At 38.9% G+C, this 27,932-nt stretch overlaps 1 pseudogene; it reads left to right on the top strand.

Annotated features, from left to right (window-relative positions):
* The first annotated feature begins 2,460 nt into the window (after window positions 1-2,460).
* On the top strand, window positions 2,461-3,847 carry LOC149169119 (uncharacterized; annotated as a pseudogene).
* Window positions 3,848-27,932: the final 24,085 nt, after the last annotated feature.

Raw genomic sequence — 27,932 nt, 5'->3', positions numbered from 1 at the left:
TGAGTAAGGCCTAAGACTATAAAAGGAGAAGAAGATCATTAGGAAAATGCAATTTAGAAAGTCTTGAATATCTGATGAAGTATGAGATCTAGTATGCAGGTTATGGGTTCATGATGCTTTGCTTGATCTGAGCTAAGGAGGAATCTCACCGGTTGATGGAGAACAAGATCTAAGGATAGATCAGGATCAAATGGTTTGGAATGAATCATCTTTATATGGTTTGATTATGCTTATTCTAGATCTGTATACTGATGCATGTAATGTTCTGATCTGGGTATAACTTAAGGTTGAAATAGTTGCAACTCATGAATGAATATTTACAGATGTATACGCTGGTTGACTTTGATAAAAGCACGTACATACACAGGTTATATACATCTAAGTAGCGTATGCCATATACTCTATGATATTTGAAGTTACAGCTGGTTCTGATAGTTGATGCAAAGTCTGAGTTCTAGTGACTATTTACTGGTGTCAGATTGGTTGACTATGTTTAGCTTCAGTATTGATGGATGAGATCTATAATGGATCAGGATCATAATGACTTATCTTTATGAGATCTGATGGACTAGATCTGGTTGGTAACATGCTTATTATCCTTGTATATGTAATGATCTGGTTATGTCTGAAGTCAGGAAGTGCAGCGAAGACATAAGTAAGTAATTAATGACATATACGCTGGTTTGCTTTGGTGAAGTTGCGTATACACTGTTATCACTGAAGAAAAAATTTTCAAAGCTGAAATTGTCTAGGTGATTTCGTAGCGCATAATTCATATTTTGCACTGGCTGCGCTACGAAATTGGGGAATTGTTCGAATCCATAGCCAATATTTCACAGCTGTCTCCTATGGATTCTGTGGGAATATCTGACTCAACATGTCACAGTGCTGGATCTTATCATCAATATACAAATAATACTGCTGTGTTTCATTCTCAAGGTTTTTCCTATAATCCCACTACATTGGCCTACAATCATTCATGATGTTTCAGAAGGAAATAAGCTAGCAGAAATCCAGGGCAACATTGACTTCCAAGATGTTACATTCAGTTACCCTTGTCGGCCAGATGTACTGATTTTCTGAAATTTCTCTCCAAATCCCAGCTGGAAAGACTATTGCAATAGTGGGGGGTAGCGGTTCTGGGAAGAGCACTGTTGTGGCCCTCATAGAACACTTTTATGATCCCAAAACTTTGCAGCTAAAGTGGCTTCGCCAGCAAATTGGGCTCGTAAAACAAGAACCTGCATAGTTGGCTACAACACTCAGGTTGGAGAACGAGGGGTTCAGCTATCTGGCGGACAAAAACAACAAATGGCATTTATCAAATAAACAATACCGAAGCTCAGGTTCTTTCAGTTTGTCTTTTTCTCCCAAGTTCTGATGATAGTTTAAGTTTAAATGCATGCATGGTTTGGTGTTTTTTTTCATCGACTGAGGAAGGATTTAGGCGCTTTGGAAACGAATGCGTCATGGACACCAGCAAAGTAAATCAACCGAAGCTCTTTGTCAAACAATGCGACAGCAATCCCGCCGTTCTTCAGGACTCAGCTTTGAAATTTTTCAGGGACTATCTTGAAAAGCTCGGCGCCAAATTACCGGATTCTGCATACGGCAAGGGTGAATCGGCAAAGAAGACAGAAGCTAAAGATAGTTTTGTGGATGAGAGCGATGATGACATGCCAGAACTTGAAGAACAGTTTGGCCTTTCAAGCACTGCCCGGAAAGTGCCCGAGGAAACTGCCAGTGATGAGGAGATAGTTGAATCTGACGTGGAACCGGTTAGATATCAGATACAGAGCACTTAAATAACTTATGATCCCAGCTCACCCAGAAGGAGAGAAAGTTGCAAGAGTTAACTTTAGCCCTCGATGATAAGGTTCGCTTCCCACAGAAACAAGTTGACAGGCCTAGTTCTCGATCCGGGCGTTCTGACTACTCAGGGAAAGGGGCGCTTGGATCAGAACGAGTAGAAATTTCCAGAGGGTATAACTTGGAAAGGCCACATTCATCACTTGTGAGTGGAGAAATGATGAGAGAATATGATGGTGAGCGGCCTTACAGCTCGAGGGATAGGGATATTTCTCATGGGTTTGAATCTGAGAGACATGGGGGAATGCCCACAGGCTATGATCGTTTAGATGCTAGAGGACCAGGGCTTGACAGACTTGGTTCTCGGTCAGGGTCTGTTGATTTTCCTGGAGGTCATCATGTCAACAAGTCAGGTTTTCGTCCGGGACGTGGATTTACTGTAGGCTCTGATGTTGATTGCTCAGGCCCTTGTCCAGGGTTTGGTGATTTTTATGAAGGAAATGACTCTGAGAGACCACGGTCCAACTCTGGTCATGTTGATGTTAATAGAGGATATGGTTCTGAAAGGGTGGACTTTCATTCTAAGCGTGGTAATGTTACTCGTTATGATTCTGAGAGGCCATGTGCAGTCTCAGGTTCCATGGCATGGTGATGTCCAGTGGTATGAGTAAGCAAGACCAGGATCTAATTCAGGGCGCAACGATATATCAAGAGGTGACTATGCCAAAAAAGGGAACACGTTTGCCATTCATCCAATATTATATCTCTAAATTCTATAGGAGTCATGGAGTGTTTGTTGCTACACATCCAAGTCTTGTTTTGGGAATCTCGATTGCAGTTGTTCTGTTGTTGTGTATGGGGTTACTCCATTTAGAAGTGGAAACAAGGCCTGAAAAGCTGTGGGTTGGTCCCGGAAGCAAGGCAGCAGAAGAAAAAGAGTTCTTTGACACCCACTTGTCTCCTTTCTATAGAATAGAACAGCTTATCTTGGCTATTATTCCTCTTTCAGAGGATAATCCAGCTCCAAGTATTGTGACGGAGAAGAACATCAAGTTATTATTTGAAATGCAGAAAAAGGTGGATAGAATTCAAGGAAACTACTCTGGATCATTGGTATCTCTAAAGGATATCTGTATGAAGCCGGTTGGTAAGGAGTGTGCAGGTCAAACTGTTTTACAATACTATAAAATGAAACCAGAACTGTTTGATGATTATGAAGGGTCTTCACATGCGTTGTTTTACTTTGAGCATTACACATCTTCGGAGCCATGCTTGAGTTCATATCATGCTCCTGTTGACCCAAGCACAATATTAGGGGGTTACAAGGGAAGCAACTATTCACAGGCTACTGCATTTGTTATCACATATCCTGTTAATAATGCTTGTGGACAAGACAGGACATGAAAATGGAAAAGCTTTAGCATGGGAGAATTCTTTCGTTCATTTAGTGAAAGAAGAGCTTATTCCAATGACAAAGTTGCACAATCTTACTCTTGCATTCTCTGCAGAAAGTTCTGTGCAGGAAAAACTTAAGAGGGAGAGTACTGCTGATGTTGTAACCATATTGATCAGCTACATTGTCATGTTTGCCTACATATCAGTGACACTGGGTGATATTTCACCACACTTTTCACCTCTTTATGTTTCATCGAAGGTGTTACTTGGTTTGTCAGGGGTTCTTGTTGTTGTCCTTTCTGTACTTGGATCTATTGGGCTATTCAGTGCACTTGGAGTGAAGTCCACTTTAATTATTGCTGAAGTTATTCCATTTCTAGCTCTTGCGGTGTTAGTGAACTTCCTACTGCAAGTGACTGCATTTGTTTCTCTTATGACATTTGATTTGATAAGAACAGAAGGAAATAGAGTTGATTGCTTTCCTTGCATTAGAGTTAGTCCATCAACAACTGAACTTGAACATGATAATTTGGGCAGGAGGCACCAAAAACCTGGCCTTTTTGGTGCAGTACATGAAGATTATCCATGCACCTGTACTAAGCATACCAGCAGTGAAAGTTGCAGTCCTATTGGTGTTCAGTGATTTTGCTTTTTTGCATTAACTACAAGGCTTCAACCAGGTTTAGAGAAACAAGTGGTTCTTCCAAGAAACTCTTATCTCCAGGGCTATTTCAATAACATATCTGAGTACCTTCGAGTTGGGAGTCATTTTGAAATTACACAGCAGTTTCGTAGCGCGCTACGAAACTGCTGTAGCTGCATATTACAATCCAGTTGATCAATTATGATTGACAAAGCGGCAAATCTTTTTGAAAGGTTTTGTCATCACACAGGTACATGAAAACGGTGGACAGCACATCAAGGACGTGGCAGTGTTCCATATTTTGGGTTATTAAAGGCTAGAAGACATGCTGCTGTACATTCGAGCAATTTGAGGAAAACTGGAACCGAGAAGCAAGGGACATCTCCTAACATTACTGAGCAGTTAAAGATTCAGCGTTCAAGGTCGATATGGAGTATTAAACATCCAGCTCAGCCACATCAAAAAGGGGACCAGGTGTCAAAGAACAAGGAGAAGTCATTATGCATGGAAGATAGAGTTAGAGTCATAGTTAATTTAGAACTCTTTAAAACTCCAGTTAGCACTTTATTGTATTTAATAATTAGTTAAATAGCTGATAGGTGTCATTAGAGGCAGTTATCGAATTCCCCTCATGCTGGAGGAGGAAGTTCGAATTAGTTAGAATAAGGATTCTATATATAGCTGAGACAGCGATGTAATGGAGGTTGGATATTTTATAAAACAGAGGACTGTTTTGGCTTATGTAAAGACAGAATTCAGTAATATAAGTTGGCTGTTTTTTCTTCTCAGGATTCATGAGGGATTTCCATGTTTAGAATGTGTGATTTTATTCTTTCCTTAATGTCTTTTACAGTTGCATATATGTGTAATCACTCAGAATTCATTGATCATGCTCTGACTTCCTGTATGCATGTATGAACTGTGGTTTTATATGAGTTGTGTTCTGAACATCTAAATGCTAAATGCCCTGACTTCTATGTAAAGGCAGTCTCATTATTTACTGAAGTATGATTGACTCCATAGGCCCAATGGAAATCAGTTTAATGTTTGTCCAGCCTTCATATTTGTTAATGTTATTCCACAAGAGTTAGCCATCTTATTAATAGTCAAAATCAATAACCCTTTGAGAGAGCCCTCTCAGGCTAAGGAGGCTAAGCCTTAGTCAAAAGATTGGTTTGAAACAGTTACTTGAAGTCTTCCTAGTCTGCAGCCTTCCAGGGCTTGATTTTGAGATAACATACACACTGGTTCGGCTCTTCCAAGTAGCGTATGCACTTTGATGCATGATTTTTGATGATACAGTTAGATCTGAACATTGTTGCAGAGTTTTGTGTTCTGCTCTGTGTTCTGGTGATTGCAGTTTGTTGATAGGGTTTCAGTGTTTCAGTATTGGGTGATTCAGAGATTGATGATGCTAGTGTTGATTGATTGTGTGCTTCAATGATATTGATGGGTCCAGTATGAAAATTGGATGAAACGTGGCCTTCAGATTATGGTGTTGTGCTTCAAGAGTATCAAGTCCGAAAATTTATGAAACGTGGTACCTGGAGAAAGAAAGAGAAGGTTGTAGCCTTCTGTAGGTTGGCACCTACGTACTAGTACATCAGCTAGTACAAGAGCTAAGGGGGTGGTAGCAGCTGGAAAATGAGTGACGGATGGAGCATTCAGTAGGCCGGCACCTACCTACTAGTAAAAGGATCAGCTAGTACAAGAGCTAAGGGGGTTGCAGCTCCCTTCCAGGAGAAGCTGGAGAATGAGAGAAGGTTGTAGCCTTATGTAGGTAGAAGCCTGTGTACTGGTATAAGATTGCACCAATACAGAAATATTGTAAAAAGAAGTTTCTTATTAAAAAAAGATAGAGACGACTTGCAGCAGGTGGTTTTCACCCACATTGGGTTTCCACCTTATATCATGGTGTTCATGTGTGCTTCTTGTGTGTGATGATCTGTTCTGTTTTACTACTCCTATTTATTGTTCATATGGTTGATAATGTTCTGATGCACTCATTAAGGATCAACTAACTTAATCATAAGTTTACTGAATATACGCTTGTTGCATTAAACACAGTTGCGTATACACGTGGTTTGCCTTAACTGAAGTAGCGTATATGAATATGAATATGAAAATGAAAAAGTTATATTGATTTGATAATACTGATTCACCCCCCTCTCAGTATTATTTCCAACAATTGGTATCAGAGCAGGTCCTTTGGTAGAAGCTTGATCGCTTGAAGGAGATCCATAGAATAATGGGAAAGAAGCTTAAGAAGAAAGCGCCTAAGAAGAAGAAGACATCTCAGAAGAACTATGACAGTGGGAGAATCGATTGGGGAATATGTGGAAGAAGCACTTTAGATTCAGAATCACTTCAGAATGAAGATGAACAAGCAAAAGAACTATCAGGTATGAATTTGTTATCCTCTGGTGACACATTTATCCATCCGTTTGAATATGATGAAAGTGATAGCGAAACAACTAATTCTCTCTTATGGGTGAGAAAGAAAGATATCAAATAGAGGCAGAATTTAAAAGGCTTACAGACAAAATTAGAGATCAACAAGATCTATTGCACAAAAGGGAATGTATCTCCAAATAAGAAGTTACCAAACTAAAAACTCAACTAGAGGAAGGAAACAAGGTAAGGAAGCTATTCAAGGAAAAGGAAGATCAATGTCAAAAGTTGCAGGATGAAGTAACATTATTAAGAAATGAAGTAAATGAAAGGAGCACAACAATCAATAAACTCAGAGAAAGATCCAGTTACTGTGAAACTCTTGAAGCTACTATCCTCTCGCTAAAAGAAGATCTTGAAGAATCAAATAATTAGAATAAAGAACTACTCCAAGCTCTTGAAAAACAAGAAAACGAAGTTCTTGAATTAAGACATCAGTTGGAAGAAGGAAGAAAAGCTGAAGAAAACATGAAGAGGCAGTATCGTGAAAAGGAAGAGCAACATCAAGTTGAGGTAAATATTCTAAAATACAACTTAGAAGAAAAGGATAAGCTCTTACGATTTCAAGATAGTACTAAGATCTTGGATGATATTCTTTGTAGTCAAAGGTCTCCTGCTATCAAAACTGGTCTTGGTTTTCATGAATATATTAAAGGTGAATCTAGTGTGGAATCTGTAATACTCAACAAGGGGATGAGAGGTCAATCCCATCAACAACCAAGGAAAGAAATTCTTCAAAGAAAATATTTTACTCCTCCGAAGAATAATGTTGAATGTTATGTATGTCATAATCTTGGACATGTTGCAGCCAGATGCAGAAGCAGAATGTTTCAAGACCATCATACAGAAAGATCATCATGTTCCAGGTACTTTAAGGGATATTGTTTTTCTTGCAATATGTTTGGTCACAAAGCTGTTGATTGCTACAGAAGGAATATGAAACATGTAAGATGTTATGCATGTAACAAGCTGGGACATATAGCAAAGGAATGTAGGAACAAAGTACGGGCACCATACCAAAAGGAGAAAACATCATCACACTTGAAGATATGGAAGAAGAAGGAAGTAGAGTCAGAAAGATGTGGCACTGCACAATGTACAGACATAGCAGACTCAAAGGGAGCTGAAAGTGTAAAAATTCAGTGTCCCAAATCTCATATGCAAGTTTCATAAAAGGAAGTCACGTATATACGCGAGTTAGTTACTGCACAGTCGCGTATATGTTAGTTTGAGGAAAAGCAGTAGGGACAGGCTCAGGAAAAAGGGTTTGATATGATTCAGTCCATTATTTGCTCTGTTTGATAATGGTTACAATCTGCTGATGATGTGTGGAAATGTCTTGACACTTGTAAGATGTTTAAAAGTCTTTTGATCCTAAATTAATGTTGATGATGCCTTGATACTTCTTGCTGATATATGCATGATTAGATCTGACAGTAAGCAAGATGGCACAGGTTCAGGGGGAGCATATGCTTTTAATAATGCATTGTTGGAATTATGGTTAGTAGTCCTTGGTGATGATGCTTATATGGCTAAATGATATATCTTGCTATGATATGGTTATGAGTTGTCCATGACAAAATCTCATATGATTCTTGGGGTTACATAGTTGATGTTAAGATCAGATTTGTGATTGATTCTCTGATGATGCATATACGGTACTTACATGATGATGTTCATAAGGATAAGGAGAAGTACAAAGCTTGAATACACAATTTCATTACTTGATGATGAGTCATTTATATGCTGCTGTCGACATATAATACAGTTATGATGGAGGATTCCTATAGTTCTTGGCGTTCGTTCTCATGGGTGAGGACTGTTGCTGTTAATGATATCAAGAAGTCTTGACAAAAGATCTTGAGCTCAAGATACATAGTGCTATGCTGGATACATGGATGATTACTCAAAGTTTCATTGTTGGAGACATGATGATGATGAGTTCTTACCCATATGATGACAGGATGATACTTACATATGTTGATTGATACAGATGAGGGATGTCCCCGAGTGATGATACATGGATGATATATAAGATAATGTAGATCTTGATGTTGATGAGAAGGCTATGGTGTCTTTCGCATATGATATAATGTGAATGATTTTATAATGCTCAAGATCAAGAGGATGAATTGATATCTATATGCAGACATATCTTGTCACATGTTGATGCTATCTACACTAATGGACATATACAGGTTGCTGGTCTAGATGTTGTTGACATATGCTTATGGAGCAGATCATACACTGTGTATGATAGTTGCTGATGACTATCATGATCTTATTTAGATGTTTGGTCTCTGTTATAAATGTTATGTATATCATTCAATGTAAAGGTCATATCAAGACTCATGATGTAATAGTTTGTCTCTTTCTATTGTAGTGATTTGATGAATCCCTTTTGGTCATATGATGTAAATTGTACCCCCACTATGCATGGGAAGAATGATGTAATATTTCAGTCATGTATAAACAATTGGTATCTGGTATATCCCCACTTGGTTGGGTGGATGAGTCAATATTGGTATATCCACACTTGGTTGGCAGATGGATGTATGTATGAGTCTTTGGTGGTAGGAAAGTCATTTATGATGTATAAAGTTATGTTCTTTTTGTAGAACATCTTTTTGCAGACCTTGCTTACAGTCAGGGGGAGCATGAACAACACACTTCAGCGGAGCAGAGATTTCAACATGTACTCAGAGGGAGCATGGATAGATTGGTACACCTTGGCATATACAAAGGGGGAGCTAGATCAGAGATTTCAGAAGGTACTCAGGGGGAGTATGGACAACGGAATGTATATCAAGGAAGAGAATGTCTTGGTTCGCCCTTTGCCCTTAATGTCAAAGGGGGAGAGTGACTTGGTATGGTTGTTGCCATCAAGTCCAAAGGGGGAGATTGTTGGCATTATGATGCATGTGTTGTACTTGTTGGGAACCCCTTGTAGAAGAACAACTCACTTATATATAACTAGATGAATCTACAGAAGAGATATCAGATGTGACAAAATACATGGGATGTTGGACAGCTCAAAGGAATTAGTTCAGATGTAATGAACAATGACAACTCATTAAGATGACAGTTCTCAGTATGACAAGTTAGCTTTGCCATCAAGTTCAAAGGGGGAGATTGTTAGCATTATGATACAAGTGTTGTCCTTGATGGCAACTCACACAGATGACAGATCATAGTGCAGCAGGTCAGTAGCAAAGAATTGATGATCAAACTACAAAGAATGAAGAAAGAAAAGTATATACGTAGGTTCGCTATATACCAAGTAGTGTATACATGCAGGTTATACACGCAGGTTCACTATATACGAAGGCACGTATACATGCAGGATTGCCGATCAAAAGTTGTGTATGCGTATGCGCACACTTTCATGCACGGAAAAGCGCGTACATGTGGGAAAGCTTATTTTTGGGTCCATGGTATTTAGACCTATGGTATTGGACCTTGGTATTGCGTTCGAAGTGTTGAACCTAGGTATTGGGTCCCTAGTATTGGTTCTAAATGGTTTTGGACCATGGTATTGAGTAAGGCCTAAGGCTATAAAAGGAGAAGAAGATCATTAGGAAAATGCAATTCAGAAAGTCTTAAATATCTGATAAAGGATGAGATTTAGTATGTTGGTTATGGGTTCATGATGCTTTGCTTGATCTGAGCTAAGGAGGAATCTCACCGGTTGATGGATAACAAGATCTAAGGATAGATCAGGATCAAATGGTTTGGAATGAATCATCTCTACATGGTTTGATTATGCTTATTCTAGATCTGTATACTGACGCATGTAATGTTCTGATCTAGGTATAACTTAAGGTTGAAATAGCTGCAAATCATGAATGAATATTTATAGATGTATACGCTGGTTGACTTTGATAAAAGCATGTACATACACAGGTTATATACATCTAAGTAGCGTATACCATATACTCTATGATATTTGAAGTTACAGGTGGTTCTAATAGTTGATGCAAAGTCAGAGTTCTAGTGACTGTTTACTGGTGTCAGATTGGTTGATTATGTTTCGCTTCAGTATTGATGGATGAGATATATAATGGATCAGGATCATAATGACTTATCTTTATGAGATCTGATGGACTAGATCTGGTTGCTAACATGCATATTATCCTTGTATATGTAATGATCTGGTTATGTCTGAAGTTAGGAAGTGCAACGAAGACATAAGTAAGTAATTAATGACATATACGCTGGTTCGCTTTGGTGAAGTTGCGTATACACACTGGTTCGGCTCTTCCAAGTAGCGTATGCACTCTGATGCATGATTTTTGATGATACAGTTAGATCTGAACATTGTTGTAGAGTTCTGTGTTCTGCTCTGTGTTTTGGTGATTGCAGTTTGTTGACAGGGTTTCAGTGTTTTAGTATTGGGTGATTCAGAGATTGATGATGCTAGTGTTGATTGATTGTGTGCTTCAATGATATTGATGGGTCTAGTATGAAAATTGGATGAAACGTGGCCTTCAGATTATGGTGTTGTGCTTCAGGAGTATCCAGTCTGAAAATTTATGAAACGTGGTACCTGGAGAAAGAAAGAGAAGGTTGTAGCCTTCTGTAGGTTGGCACCTACGTACTAGTACATCAGCTAGTACAAGAGCTAAGGGGGTGGTAGCAGCTAGAAAACGAGTGAAGGTTGGAGCATTCTGTAGGCTGGCACCTATGTACTAGTAAAAGGATCAGCTTGTACAAGAGCTAAGGGGGTTGCAGCTCCCTTCTAGGAGAAGCTAGAGAACAAGAGAAGGTTGTAGCCTTCTACAGGTAGAATCCTGTGTACTGGTATAAGACTGCACCAGTACAGAAATATTGTAAAAAGAAGTTTCTTATTAAAAGAAGATAGAGACGACTTGCAGCAGGTGGTTTTCACCCACATTGGGTTTCCACCTTATATCATGGTGTTCATGTGTGCTTCTTGTGTGTGATGATCTGTTCTTTTTAATGCTCCTGTTTATTGTTCATATGGTTGATAATGTTCTGATGCACTCATTAAGGATCAATTAACTGAATCATAAGTTTACTGAATATACGCTTGTTGCATTAAACACAGTTGCGTATACACACGGTTTGCCTTAACTAAAGTAGCATATATGAATTTGAATATGGAAATGAAAAAGTTATATTGATTTGATAATACTGATTCACCCCCCCTCTCAATATTATTTCCAATAATTGGTATCAGAGCAGGTCCTTTGGTAGAAGCTTGATCGCTTGAAGGAGATCCATAGAACAATGGGAAAGAAGCTTAAGAAGAAAGTGCCTAAGAGGAAGAAGACATCTCAGAAGAACTATGACAGTGGGAGAATCGATTGGGGAATATGTGGAAGAAGCACTTCAGAATGAAGATGAACAAGCAAAAGAACTATCAGGTATGAATTTGTTATCCTCTAGTGACACATTTATCCATATATTTGAAGATGATGAAAGTGATAGCGAAACAGCTGAATTTGCTCTTATGGGTGAGAAAGAAAGATATCAAGTAGAGGCAGAATTTAAAAGGCTTACAGACAAAATTAGAGATCAACAAGATCTATTGCACAAAAGGGAATGTATCTCCAAAGAAGAAGTTACCAAACTAAAAACTCAACTAGAGGAAGGAAACAAGGTAAGGAAGCTATTTAAGGAAAAGGAAGATCAATGTCAAAAGTTGCAGGATGAAGTAACATTATTAAGAAATGAAGTAAATGAAAGGAGCACAACAATCAAGAAACTCAGAGAAAGATCCTGTTACTATGAAAGTCTTGAAGCTACGATCCTCTCGCTAAAAGACGATCTTGAAGAATCAAATAAGTAGAATAAAGAACTACTCCAAGCTCTTGAAAAAAAAGAAAACGAAGTTCTTGAATTAATACATCAGTTGGAAGAAGGAAGAAAAGCTGAAGAAAACATGAAGAAGCAATATCGTGAAAAGGAAGAGCAACATCAGGTTGAGGTAAATATTCTAAAAGACAACTTAGAAGAAAAGGATAAGCTCTTACGATTTCAAGATAGTACTAAGATCTTGGATGATATTCTTTGTAGTCAAAGGTCTCGTGCCATCAAAACTGGTCTTGGTTTTCATGAATCTGTTGAAGGTGAATCTAGTGCACAATCTGAAATACTCAACAAGGAGATGAGAGGTCAATCCCATCAACAACCAAGGAAAGAAATTCTTCAAAGAAAATCTCTTACTCCTCTGATGAATAATGTTGAATGTTATGTATGTCAAAATCTTGGACATGTTGTAGCGAGATGCAGAAGCAGAATGTTTCAAGACCATCATACAGAAAGATCATCATGTTCCAGGTACTTTAAGGGATATTGTTTTTCTTGCAATATGGTTGGTCACAAAGCTGTTGATTGCTACAGAAGGAATATGAAACATGTAAGATGTTATGCATGTAACAAGCTGGGACATATAGCAAAGGAATGCAGGAACAAAGTACGGGCACCATACCAAAAGGAGAAAACATCATCACACTTGAAGATATGGAAGAAGGAAGTAGAGTCAGAAAGATGTGGCACTGCACAATGTACAGACATAACAGACTTAGAGGGAGTTGAAAGTGTAAAAATTCAGTGTCCTAAATCTCATATGCAAGTTTCATAAAAGGAAGTCGCGTATATATGCGAGTTAGTTACTGCATAGTAGCGTATATTTTAGTTTGAGGAAATGCAGTAGGGACAGGCTCAGGAAAAAGGGTTTGATATGATTCAGTCCATTATTTGCTCTGTTTGATAATGGTTATAATCTGCTGATGATGTGTGGAAATGTCTTGACACTTGTAAGATGTTTAAAAGTCTTTTGATCCTAAATTAATGTTGATGATGCCTTGATACTTCTTGCTGATATATGCATGATTAGGTCTGACAGTAAGCAAGATGGCACAGGTTCAGGGGGAGCATATGCTTTTAATAATGCATTGTTGGCATTATGGTTAATAGTCCTTGGTGATGATGCTTATATGGCTAAATGATATATCTTGCTATGATATGGTTATGAGTTGTCCATGACAAAATCTCATATGATTCTTGGGGTTACATAGTTGATGTTCAGATCAGATTTGTGATTGATTCTCTGATGATGCATATACGGTGCTTACATGGTGATGTTCATAAGGATAAGGAGAAGTACAAAGCTTGAATACACAATTTCATTACTAGATGATGAGTCACTTATATCCTGCTGTCAACATATAATACAGTTATGATGGAGGATTCATATAGTTCTTCGCGTTCTCATGGGTGAGGATTGTTGCTGTTAATGATATCAAGAAGTCTTGACAAAAGATCTTGAGCTCAAGATACATAGTGCTATGCTGGATACATGGATGATTACTCAAAGTTGCATTGTTGGAGACATGACAATGATGAGTTCTTACCCATATGATGACAGGATGATACTTACATATGTTGATTGATATAGATGAGGGATGTCCCCGAGTGATGATACATGGATGATATATAAGATCATGTAGATCTTGATGTTGATGAGATGGCTATGGTTTCTTTCGCATATGATATAATATGAACCAGTCCCTCAATCCGGAAAAATGTGAATTTTTGATGACTGAAGGGACCGTGCTAGGTCATGCAATATATCAACAAGGACTGCAGGTGGACCCCAACAAAATTGCCATCATCCAAAGGGTCCCACCTTCTCAAAAGGTGAGAGATGTTAGAAGCTTCCTAGGCTTAGCTGGATATTACAGGAGATTCATTAGAGACTTCAGCAAGTTAGCCTCTCCTTTGTTTGGCCTCCTAGGCAAAGAAATTGAGTTCATATGGTCAGAAAACTGTCACGAAGCCCTAGATACCTTGAAGAGCAAGCTAATGACTGCCCCAATTCTCAGAGGCCCAAACTGGGCCTACCCTTTCACATTCACACAGATGCCTCGAACAAAGCAATAGGAGTAGCCTTAGGACAAATTGATGAAAAGTTACCTTATGCCATATACTTTATAAGCAGAAACTTGTCAATGGCAAAGTTAAACTATACAGTGACAGAGAAGGAACTCCTAGCTGTCATGCATTCCTTAAACAAATTCAGACATTATATCACAGGCTATCAAACCTTTGTGCACACTGATCATGCTGCAATTAGATATTCAATGAACAAACCAAATGTGAATGCTCGCATTATTAGATGGTTCTTTTACTGCAACAGTTTGATCTGACCATTATTGATAATCCTGGTAAAGAGAATGTTGTTGCTAACTTTTTGTCTAGAGTAAATTTGCCTGCAGGTGAAGAAGGAATGGTGGATGACCAAATTCCAGATGAACACCTATTTGCTATATCAGTACTCTCTCCATGGTTTGCTAATATAGCAAACTACTTGGTTTCAACACAGTTCCCACCACACCTATCCTCAAAAGAGAAGAGCAAGATAGTAAGGAAAAGTGCCCCTTTCACCTGGATTGGAGGCAATCTCTTCAAACTTGGCCCAGATCAGATCTTGAGAAGATGTGTCAGGGAGGAGGAAGTTTTTGAAATCCTCCTGACTTGTCATGACGAGCCTTGTGGAGGTCATTTTGCAGCAAAAGGAACCGCCTTCAAGATATTGCAAGCAGGCTACTACTGTCCCACTCTTCATCAAGATGTGAGAAAATACATGAGCCAGTGTGATTGGTGTTAGAGGATGGGGAAACCCACTCCAAAGGATGAAATTCTCATGCAAACCCAAGTGACCTTTGAGCCATTTGAGAAGTGGGGCATGGACGTTGTGGGGCCTATCAACCCTCCTTCAAAGCAGAAGCAGTACATCATTATGTGCACCGACTATCTGACAAAGTGTTTGGAGACAAAAACAATCAAAGCAGTGACAAAGGAAAAAGTATCTAAGTTTTTGAGGGAAAACATATTTTATAAGTTTGGGTATCCGAGAGAGTTGGTCACAGACCAAGACATTCAGTTCACTTCCAACCTAATTGAAGACCTACTCACACATCATAAGATCAAGCATAGGACTTCCACCCCTTACCATCCACAAGCCAATGGGCAAGTGGAGGTCACTAACAGAGCATTGGAAGGGATCCTAACCAAGGTAGTGAGCAGCAGCAGAAAAGAATGGGCAGACAGATTAGTTGAGGTCACTTAGGCCTACAACACAACATGGAAGACCACCACTGGGTTCACACCCTATGAACTGGTCTATGGGAAGAAGGCTTTGCTGTCAATAGAGTTTGAATTCAATACCCTAAGGATGGCAGCTCAGCTAGACCTAGACCTCAGCCATGCACAAAAGGAGAGATTACTTCAGCTCAATGGATTGGATGAATACAGATTGCAAGCCCTTCTCCATACAGAGGTAGTTCAGCTTCAGAGAAAGATATGGCATGACAGAAATATCAGGGAGAAGCAATTCCAAGAGGGAGATTGGGCACTACTCTATGATTCAAGATACAAGGATTTCAAAGGAAACTTAAGGACAAGATGGCTGGGACCCTACACTGTGGAGAAATTCAATGACAATGGTTTAGTTCTGATCAGAACCATTGATGATGAAGCCATCCCCATGCTTGTCAATGGACATCGGTTGAAAGTCTACAAGAAACCCCTCTCCAAGCGAGAGTTTATTGAAGATTTGAATAAAATAGTGATGGTAGTGGAGCATGTCTTAGCTTCCACTTCACCCACTCACTGAAGAAAAAAGAGAAAAAATAAGGACTCAAGTGAAAACCTCCATGAGGCGCTTGAATCCCATCATTCGGTTGAAAACCTCTTCTGAGGCGGCCCAGTGATGTCAAAAAAAAGGGAAGATAATAAGATCCCTGGGTGAAAACCTCCCTTGGAGGTGCCCAGGGTAGGCAATTAAGGTGAAAACCTCTCTGAGGTGCCCTAGTTGTTTTCCAAAAAAAAAAGAGAAAGAAAAAATGAATTTTTATTGCATTGCAGGTTTGCAGGAGGACTACAGGGAGTAGAAGAAGGTGCCAAGGGGACCCTGAAATTCATACCAGCATCCATATCATCTTCTCCACACCTTCCTCCATCATTTTTGGAATCACTTTCACCCCACTGTACCTCTTCTTCCAAAACTGTGTTTTTTTACAGGAGGCTCTGTTTTTTCTACAGGAGGCTCTTGTAGGAATTACAGAGAGTCAAAGTGTCTACAAGAGGTAGTTTAAGGGACAAGAAAAGCTTCATGAGGAACCTATAATACCTCTTACCATCTTCAAACCTCCTTGCCATCATTTCCAAGCCTGCATCACACTCCAAGCATCATTATTTTTTTTTTCCTTTCCAAGAAAAACCATAGAAAAACTGTTTTTCAGTTTAAAAAAAAAAAGGAGGAAAAGGCACCATTAACTTTACCTGAAGCTTACCTACTATCCCTCCATCATTCATCTCCACCTCTGGCATCATTCTCAAGCTCCAAGCACAGGGAAATAGCTGAAGTTTCAAGGGGAGAAGCAGCTACAGGAGCTCCTGTAGGAATTCCTGTAGCAACTGATCCCATAGAAGTCCAGCACCAATAGCAAGGGACAACACATTTGAAGGTTGAAAAGGCACATGCAGCTCAGCTCCAGCAAAAGAAGAACCTGCAAAAACACACAACAACACATCAACAAGTAGAGACAACATGCATGAAGGAAAATGAAGGCATGCAACAGAGAAAGCCACAACACCTCATAGTCGATGGCAACAAATACACTTGGATTACAGGTAAGTAGCTAAGTCACTCCTCTATCTGCATTTGTGTAATTAGGAATCATACGAAGGAAACGAGATGGTTGAAATCGAAAGAGGGAAAGGTGGCCAATTAACTTGGCCACCTTCATTTAGTTGACTCCACTTAACCGAGATATCACCCACACATGCGCATAGTCAACTCAAGCAAAAGATGCGAAGGACAGGTAGTGGGAGGAAGAGTTAACTCCGATGCAGTAATGAGGGGATGATTACGAGGGGGGTCATGATGACCAAGTAGGCGGAGACCAACAGTCCTAATTTAGGCAACGTACACCTTGCTAGCTCAGCACTCATAACCGAAAACAACCATAAAAGGTAATGAACACTCCTCCCTGCGCATTCTCACCACCTTTTCTTCAGTTTCTCCTCGTAATTCAGCGACACATCAGTCTTCTTATGCCCCCACAACCTCATATCCACCATCCTCCATCGATTTCCTCCATATTTTTTCTCTTTCCATCTTCTACAGGAGCCCTGCAGGTTTTCTACAGGCGCACCTACAAGAAATTTACAGGAGGGACAACGGGCTTCTACAGGAGGGGCAGTGAGTCATTTTGAAGGAAGGAAACGTCATTTTTGGCACGAATTTCATTCTGAAGAGGTAGGGTTCATGAATGACCTCTGTTGAATATCAAAATTTGAAAGAGTTGGTCTCAAATTGAAGATAAAATGAGTCTTTAATAGGGTAGAAATACATAAAAAAAATTTCTGTTTTTAAAAAAACCAAAAACACAGTACCCTCTATTTTTCTATTTCACTCAAAATTCTTTGTCTCCACCTCCATATCTTGTTTTTCAAAAGAAGTACAGGCAGTATGACAGAGGGGGTTTATGAGAAAGAGCCCACTAACTCCACTAGACTCCATGCACACCCTCAAGTGGTGGAAATATTTACAAGGGAAAAATGGATGAATTTCTTTGAGAAGTTTAGAGGGTTTGATGATGAAATTTCCCATGAATTTTCTCTCTCTCTAGTCCCTCACACAAGAACTCATGCTACTGTAACCATTAGAGCCCTCTCCATTGAAATAACCCCTGAATTCATCAGTAGGGTCACTACCCTTCCTCTTGGGCTGCCTTGGAGTAAAGATGAGAAAATAATTGGCCAGATAGCCAAGAGGAATTTTTTCCAAGATAATGAACCCCCTGTTGAAGACAAAAATAGAATTAGGAGGGCTAGTGTACCATATCCTTGGAATGAGGTTAGCTACCAAGTGATCAAATGCATTTATTGTGAGGGGAGGCACAACATTATTTATGGATATCATTTCAGAATCCTTCAAGAATTGAGATATGGCATGGATACCCCAGCACATCAAAATCTCAATATCCCTTACTTTCTCCTTCAGTCCCTTATTGACTCTAGCAACAAGGTACAAGAAGGAAATTCACAGCAGCTAGCTCACCATGGCCTAATCAAGATCCTAGTAGAAGAAGCCCTCCATACCCTTACAATCCCTATAGCATGGGAAGTTTTCAGAAATATGACAGCTGAGGATGACATCAAGGCATTAACCTATGATGTCAGTCTTGCTATCAGTGAGGAGGGAGAACAACAAGGAGGAGAAGATGAAGCCAGTGGTGACATAACAAAGCAAGAGAGGAAGGAGGAAAGAAAATAAATAGAGGAGGGGAGAGAAAAAGAGACAGAGCAGGAGGAAGAAAAAGAGACAGAAGAGGGAGAAAAGGAGGTAGAGAGGGCAGAGCAAAGAGAAGAGTCCCCTGAAACTTTGGAAAGAGAAGCAACAGCTGCCCTCACTGCCCTTAGTACACCAGTCAAGCAAAATCAGAAGAGGAAAAGAAAAACCTCCATGTATTTCAGGGCAAGGAAGAGTACCAAAATTAAAACAGGCAAACCTCAGCCCTCATCAAAGACTCCCATTAACATTGAAGATTCACCATCTGCCAAGGTGAAAGAATCTCCTTCCAAGACACCCATAACCTATGAAAGGAGGACTACAAGATCTTCTACATGGAAGGGAAAGGCAATTCTACAGGACCCCAAACCAGACCTACAGGAGGCTAAAACAGTCCTACAGGAGACACTGTCCAAACTACAAGAGACACAAAAACTTGAGGAAAAGATAGGAGGACAGCCAAAGGTGAAAGAGGAAGCACAAGAGCTACAAGAACCTGACCCCCAACCTAATCTTGACTCCTATTACAGACTACTTGAGGGAGGCAAGATAATCCCATAGAAATTTGCAATTCCACTATTTTTCGAATTGGAAAAAGAGAGAGTGAGAATGCATAGGTGGATGCAGATAGCCAAGTCCAAAGGAGTTGAGGATATTGGCCACATGGAAGACAAACTTAGGGAAATGGGCAGGGAATTGAGTGCTCTCAGAGACAGAGAAGTCATTACAAAAAGCCACCTTGAGAATGAGAATGAATTACTAAGGAGGCAGCTGCAAGAGAAAGAGACTCATTTGACATACATGGCCAGCTTATCCATAGAAGCATTACAATGCATAACACCAGCCAAATCTTATGGCCTCTACCTGAAGGATCAATGGCTTCAATTCCAAATAAAAACTTTGGCACAAAGAGGTGTAATGCCTTTCCAAGGCTACAGGCAGTTCATGGATTTGTGTGACCAAAGCACCTTTGAGGACAAAGCAAGGATGGTAGATTTATATCTACACAACGTGGCCCTCACAGACCTGAATGTGTGGGACCCCAATGCCAAGCTAGGGGATTTGCAATTAATGGCCATGGCATCATGGATGAACCATGAAGAATTGAGGGTAGCAAAAATGAAAAGATTGTTAACAAAAGAGCATAATGAACCATTGATGATAAGAGCTGAGCCATTAGATCCTATGGCACTCATCATCACACACAACCTACTTGCAAATGACCCTCAGATTGCCCCTAAATATCTAGCCAATCAGGAACTAGCCATTGCACACTTTGAAGATATGCTTAGGGTACTTGGGGATGACTGCATGCATGCATGCATGAGAAGATGGAACACCCTACTCCACAGCTTGCAGATCAGAGAATACCATTCCCCCATGAGGCTAAAGGAGGAATTGAAAAGAGTGCCAATGTACAAGCTTTCCATGCAAAGGATGAAGGTCAACTAGATTGGCCTCAAATTGAGTCCTCCACTCATATTGGGCATGCTGGAAGGAAAAATAGAAGGAGCAGTGGAAGGACATAGAAAGAAAGGCAGGATTTTATGGAGAGCATGAGCAGACCACATCAGAAGCCTGCAATGCTAGGGAGGCCACTAAGGCCATGAAAGACCAAGAGATTGACTAGGTTGCTCAGAGGATGAGCAACACCTTCAGTAGGGGGTGATGATGAGCCTCATAAATGGGTAGTTATATGGGCTCATTTTAACTCCTATCCTAGTCAAATCAACCATTCTCTTAGCTTGTTGTATGACTTTCTGATTATATTTATGCTTATAGGGTGAGTTGAGTTAGTTATTATGCCATGTGGTCTAACATGTATTTAATGCAGATTATTGATGGATTTCGAGGTCAAAGTCAAGGATCTAGTGGTAAAAATGCAGCAATAACTTGAAGTAAACAGAGAAGAGGACTTATAGGAGGGAATCCCCCTCATTTATTGCTTCTCACTTCGAATTCCCCTTCATTTAGCTCAGAGTACAAGAAGCCGAATCATGCACTAGAAGGTAGCCGAGCAAGTGGAAGATGATTGATAGTTATCTCGAGTTTTGGGAGCCAAGCCTCCCTGATTTTAAGGAAGCTATTGGTAGCTTCATATGTATAAGTAGAGAGGCCTAGGGCCTCACTAGGGTCAACTTTTTTTGTTTGTGTAAACTCTGCTCAAATTTCGAGCTTACTATTTTATGACAGTTTTATGTAATCTTGCTATTTTTTGATAATGAAGATGGAATCCTTTTTGAGCTAGCACTGAGTTACCTCAGAGGGCTAAAGCTCTTGGGTTAGGGTCCAATCCAAGCAGCCAAGCTTCTCTTTACTTTTATTTGTATGCTTTACTTCAGTTTGTAGATTAGTTTGCTGTTAGATGTATTTCTCTTATGGTTAAGAATAGGTTGCTTTTGATGATTTAGTAGCTTGCTTCCATTTGTGCTTTCTGTAGCAGGTTAAGCAATGATTAGAGAAGATTCAAATGGCTGGAAATAGTGCCTTGGCATCTCTTCCTCCCTCTGGGACCATGATTTGAGGCAAAGACTCTCTTGCTTCCCCAAAAACACAAATTTTCCTCATTCCTAGGACTTCTAGTGTTTGCAGCTCTCTAGTAGGTTGATAGTCTAGTTTTGCTTTGCTTTAGATCTTCTTTATCATGTTCACTTCCTGATTTGAAATAGTCCTTTTGCATGCTTTCCTTTCTTACATCATTTCCCAACATTTCCTTCTATACATCATAGTTTATGCCATTTTAATGCAAAACTCTGTTTTTCCTAGGATGCACTCATTTCATTGGTTGCTTGATTTTCTTGGTTGACTGTCAGTTTCTATGCAGCAGATCTCTTCCAGTAGTAGGCCAGCTTACCAGCAATCACACCCTCCATCTGATCCATGCCCTATAGGTCTCCCAAACCTCACCTCAATTCTGCCCTAGTTTCCTTCATTTTTCATAGAACTTCTTCCTCTCTCCTTGAGAAAACCCAATCATCTTTCTCTCTCCTGGTGATTCAGGGTAGACCTTAAGTGCCCTAACACCTCATTCCAACCTTCATCCACCTTTTCCACCCACTCTCACACCCTCAAAACAACGAAAATTTCTCTCGGCTTCCTCTTGTAGGCCTCCTGTAGTTTCCCTATTTTCCTCCTGTAGTTTTCCTATGTCCTCTTGTAGTTTTTCCTGTAGACTTTCTTTTGAAGGCTGAGTGTGGGAAAAGCCTCCAAAAGGCCACCTAAGACCTCCTAGGACCCATACACACCATCCTACATCCTACCAAGCTCCAAAACCGCCCTCTAACGCCACCTGTTCGTTGCCACACTCACACAAAATAAATTAGATGCACGTTAAATTCACATAAAAACAAATAAAAATCCAAAAATATGTTTTTTGCTTATTTAATTCCAGAAATAGCATGGTTAGATGTTTTTTACTTCCTTGAGTAGGTAATGGAATTTCTTTCATGGTTTTCATAGTGTTTTTGGTAAAAGTAGAATTAGCTTGTTAATCAGGGTTTACTAGGTTTTGCTTTACATTCTAGTCTTTCTCTTTTCTGCAGTCAGGATAGCATTTGCAGAGTAATCTTTCTTTCCTTTCATCACACATAGAGATTCTTCTAAAATCTATATTGATCTCACGCCGACTGACCAAGTGACAACCTGCAGTGAGAACTAGGACTTATGCATATAGCACTGACGCTTTCAAGTTTGTTACGAACTACCGGGTTGATAAAAGTAAAGTTGGTAGCCTAGGAGTTGCAGCATTCTTGCTGCAATAGTGATGCTCACCATATTGGATCTATGTTAGATTACTTACTACCTTGGTTCTAATTCAGTAATGGTGACATCATTTATAGAAGGACCCAAAGGTGTAGTGGGAGACGACATAGAGGATGACTCATGAATCCTGCTATTGGAGCAACCCACTATGGATCCTTCTAGGTTATACTCACTACTTTTCACGAATGCGTGATGTTTTGGATTTGGTAATGTCATAGAAGAGATGGAAATCATGAGTATAACGTTAGGGATAGTGGGACGACATTCCCATACTCAGAGTACAAGTATCTTAAAGAGAAAGTATGGAAATGTACAAATATCCATGTCAACAATAGACACAATATGGACGCAACCATCAAATATGGATATCTATTTACAATCATGAATATTTAAAACTCCACGCAATATGGATGGATGAAACAAGATCCAGGGTCTTGGCATTTATCTCTATTTATCCACATTACAAATATAACCATGCGAGTGAACATATTGTAGTTGAACATGGTAGAAACCACCTAATTACTAGTCAATGATGTGAACCGTTAACACGTCCGAGAAAAACCACCAATAATGAAAATGGTTCTCAAGGCACTGCAGTACCATCTATGAAGTTTGAATGAATGTCTTGAAGTCAAACACTCATAGAATCATCCGATCGAAGGTCAATGATGAGAACCTATCATCGAAAACGAGAAACCTACCATTGAGGCATGCAGGCTTCGAGGTACTAGAACATGTTTGTATATCAACTTCCTATATAATGAGATGAAGTTTATAGGAAGTGATCTGTCATAGGATGGACTACAACATGAAACTCATGTCAAGTTTTGAAGAACAAATTTGGAGTGATTTAGGACTGACTCAGGGATGACCGATACGATTGAAGGCTATGATTTGCAAGGTAATTTTAACTGAGGTTGGACTTCTCTTGAACATATCAGCGACATGACATTTCAACTTGGAAGAATTTGAATAAAAAATAAGACCAAAATTAGTTTGAATACTTTCAATAAGATATCATAAATTGAGAGGAAAATGGATTTCCCAAACCAGACACAAAAGGTGACAGAGTGTCATGTTCAAGGGTGACATACTGCCTTTTCACAATATAAAAATAAATATTTCTTTCCCATTCCTCCCCACCATTTCTGGTAAGTACCTCTTTATTTTTATGCAAGATTGAGGAGGATATATGCTTGTCCTATAAGCTCATCCTTCAGATAACCCCTTCAAAGTATTTTTAACGAACCCTAGGAAGGAGTGGTTCGGTCTCATCATGATTGACGAGTCCTGCACTATTTACATTTTACGAGTCTGGTGAAGGGGTAAGTTGACGTCATTTTCATATTTAAATAGTTTGAAAAGACACAAAAAGAGAACTCATATAGTTCTTTCAATGTAAAGTTTTAAGGAGACAAAAGAAAGTAAAGCTTCATTTTTTTCATATTTAGGGAGTTAAGAGAAAAACATGTGTAAACTCCTAAATGTCCTTTTTCATAAATTTATTCTCTCAAGCCTGGAAAAGGGTAAAATAATGCAGGGGAGAACTATTTTAGCCATGATCGACTAAAGTATACCATTTTCGTAATAGTCTACTTGGTTCGTAAAAGGGGTAAAATTATACTAGGTAGATGTTCTTCATTTACTTTTACGAGTTCGAAAGAAACAAGTGTACTTGACAATATTTTCATGTTTTGGGAGTCTGAAAAGAGCTTAAAGAGAAACTCATCTTGGAGAAACGAGTGGTATAAAGGCTAGCAACTAGTTTCAGTCATGATGGAACCGTTAAAAACATGTAAAGGTCAAGAAGATGGCTAATAAGACCACTTTTCTTAGCGGTTCCTCAAGAAAGTGAAAAACACCAAGTGAATGATTGACCAAGTAGATGGTGATGATGGAATGAAAAAACCAAGGCTCATTTGGAGAAAATAGGATGATAAAAACTGGAAATCATGAGGGATAAATTAAGAGTGGTTTCATTTTTACACAAGCTTGAAACATTGGAAAGCTATTCTTGAGAATGGTTTCATTTTTACACAAGATTGAAACATGGGAAAATTGTGTTTGAGAGTGGTTTCATTTTTACACAAGTTCGAAACAGAGAGAAACTATGCTTGAGATAGGTTCTGTGCCCTCAACATAACAAAAAAGGCACATGCCCCAAAGATTCGTTTCGTTGACTTGAGTAGACTATGGTTACTAATAGGCAAATGAAATGAATGTACATTTACGAGATCAGGTGAAAGACTCGACTTAACATTTACGATATCTAGTCAAAGACTCTATTCAATTAGGGGAGGATTTGTTTCATATTTTAACGATCTTGACACATGAAAAGAACTATGATCATATCACCTTGTTTAATTTTTTAATGAGCTTGACAAAAGAAAAGAACTATGCTCATAGGTCCCATAGGTTGGTTTCATTTTATGCGAGCTTGAAACGAAAATAACTATGCTCAAAATTTGTTCAATTTTTAATGAGCTTGACACAATAAAATGAACTATTCTCATAATAACCTGTTTCATTTTTTAACGAGGTTGAGATAGTAAAAGAACCATCCTCATGGAATCTTGATCATGGCTTCCAAGAGGTCTTCATCAGATGGAAGAACAATTGTCTGGAAGGAATACGTGCCAAGGGACTCAATAGGGATAAGAAAATCAGGTTCAAATGTCCCCATTGAAGGGTTCACCATGTCACCTACTGGATCTAAATCAAAGGAAGATGCACATATAGTGAGGGGATCATTTCTATCTTTAAGTGAATGCATGGGACTAGTTTCCACATAATTAACCCATGGTGGGGTAGATACCAATTCCATTTAAGGAACATTCAGGGATGTTGAATGGTTGGTAGTTAGATTAGGACCAACAAACGAAATATGATCAATAGTCACAATGTTTCCATTATGAGGGAAAGACATCACACGAAAGAGTGTGGATACGACAACTTTCATTGCATAGACATAGTCTCGCCCAAGGAGAAAATCGAAATCGAAGGGACCTTGAAATACCATAAGATCAATACATACAATTTTTTCTTCTAGAGTAATGGGTAACTTAGGAAGGATCCCTAAAGGTTCACTGATTGTTCTGTTAAAATACAAAATATTCTTTGTAACAAACACAAGTTGAGGGGAATCCAAAGCTTTCCAAGTGGTTATGGATAAAATACTAATAGAAGCACCTTCATCTACATTTGTGTGATGCGCATTCTTACCATAAGCCTTCATAATGATTTGGAAAGGGGTGGAAGAAGGGAGACGAGGCTCTATTAGTCTATTCCAATCAAAGGATATAACCTAAGAACTTTGAGGGGGATCTATAGAAACAGGTGAGATAGCCTCTTGTGTGGTGGGATCTAAAGTAATAAGATGAATTTGAGTGGCATTTATTTCACTTCTAAGTGGGAGTTGGGTCAAACAAAGATGGAATCAATTTTACCACTTGATCAACCATTTGTTCATCAACTTAAGTGATATGTGTCTCACTCTCCAACAAAAGAGTGAGTTCGACTATACATGGAATTAGATCAATCACTTCGTCAACTGACGATAGGTTGGGAGAAAGTTTACGGTAACTTGGTGGAAGTTGTTGTTGTGGAACAATAAGTTTTTCCAACAATTTTGAGGCTGCATCCATATGAGGGAAAAGGTGAATTTGATGACTCCCCTCACATAACCTACAAGGAAACTTGGCTTTAACATTTTTCCCTGGAACCTTTAAATCAATAGTTGATGGATCAAAAATAAATTGATGAGAATATTTAGACCACACTTCTAACACCTTTGGAATACCAGGACAATCAATAAGAAGGTGGCCACCCTTATAAATATTGCAAGGGTATTTGGATTTGGATTGGACGGTTCCTCAACATTATCCATACTCAGAGCAATGGTTGGTTGGTTAGACTATTTCTTATCTTGCTTCTTCGTCTTCTTCCTTTTCTTCTTCTTCTTAGCCACCTAGTTACTAACATCAGGAATTTCGTTAGGTGAAGTAGAAGAAAGAGAAGAAGACATGGTGGGTGAAGAAGGTAAAGGGTCAACAAACGATTGGTGTGTTTGAGATGGAGAACTTGGTTGAGGTGGAACAATTTGGGTATTTGGAACTAAATAAGTTGAAAACAACCACACTGGTAAACTTATTGTGAATCCATAAAGTGACAACGTAACCATATAAGGAGGACTAACATTTCCAAAGAAAGGAAAAGGACTAGGATTCTCGTTAAAAGGGGTTCCTTTATTGGTAAATTCCAAAACTGTTGCTATTAGATTCAACTTTAGTGAATTTTGTTAAGAATTTTAATAATATTAACAATCCAAATTCACAATCCACACCTAAGGTCTGCAAAAGGTAAAACAAGAAAGTAATATGAGGTAATAAATATCAGGAGTCAAAGCATGCAAACAACCTTTTCACAACGAAATCACTAGTTGGTGATGAAACCTAACGTCACAGAGATCAATGTGAAAAGTGGATAGAGATAGAGTAGGTCGAATCAATAACACTTACAACCTTCTTAATGACCACGATCTGGTGGAAGTAACTTCACTTATGCCATCTCGAGTGAAGAATACCCTCCAAAAAGGTCTAATTGAGTCTAATCAACATCTACTCCAGGTACAACAGGGACTTCCCCTCCGCTGTCACCTTGGGTAAAAGCCCTAAGATAATGGTCTCTAAGGTTACCACATACAACAACTTGATCTGGGGGGACAACCATAGATCAAATGTACATGCAAGGGTAGGGTAACAAGGCTCAATCCCCTTGAATGTTCCTCAACATGGTCAATCTAAGGTTAATCTTTCAAGTGGTTCCCAAGCACCTTTCGAAATAGTTTGTAATGCGTGCAAATCATGCCACCATAACCAATGAAGTGGGGTTGATCACTTCATTGGGTCTAATATGATCGCATGCTTAACTCTTGTGTAAGAGGAGCTTCCTAGAGTCAAATTGTAATAGATGGATTTACTCCCTATTGCAAGATTCTATTGTTTATTTTCAACTTTGGAAAGTTAACTCACTTTTCTATTCCAAAGCCCTACAATATGATTTAATGTAGGTGTAATAAGCCCTAGAAATATAAAAAGTCTAATTTATTTTATTAGTGTTGTTTTTAGGATGTTATTTACTCAGTAGGTTGATGGATATGAAACCAGTGGTGTTATAACCTGACTCAAAATTGAAAGCAATAAAATATGATATTGTAATATTTTGTTAATTTGATGAAGTAAGAACAAAGGTTTAACAAGTGCAAAATGCAAAGCAAGAAACATGAATCACTTTTTGAATGCAAATAAAAAAGAATGTAGGATACACGATTCTTGGAATCACTGTAAGCACAATTTGTGTTGACGTATAAAAAGGAATAATCATTATTCACTTCAATTCAACAAAAACAACAAATTCTAAATCAAAAGTGCTCACCTTGAAAAACACTAACTTTTTACCAATGATAATGATTATTTACAATTAGGTAAATAAAGTACTTAATCTTATTTTTTGACAAAAGAAGGACAAACTCAAGCTATCTCAACAATG

Source organism: Pinus tabuliformis, chromosome 4_2, assembly GCF_031772625.1.
Source record: "Pinus tabuliformis cultivar Carrire ecotype Pingquan chromosome 4_2, CPIR1, whole genome shotgun sequence".
Lineage (NCBI taxonomy): Eukaryota > Viridiplantae > Streptophyta > Pinopsida > Pinales > Pinaceae > Pinus > Pinus tabuliformis.
Note: the sequence above shows the minus strand (reverse complement) of the source record. Positions and strands in the feature narration are given on the sequence as shown.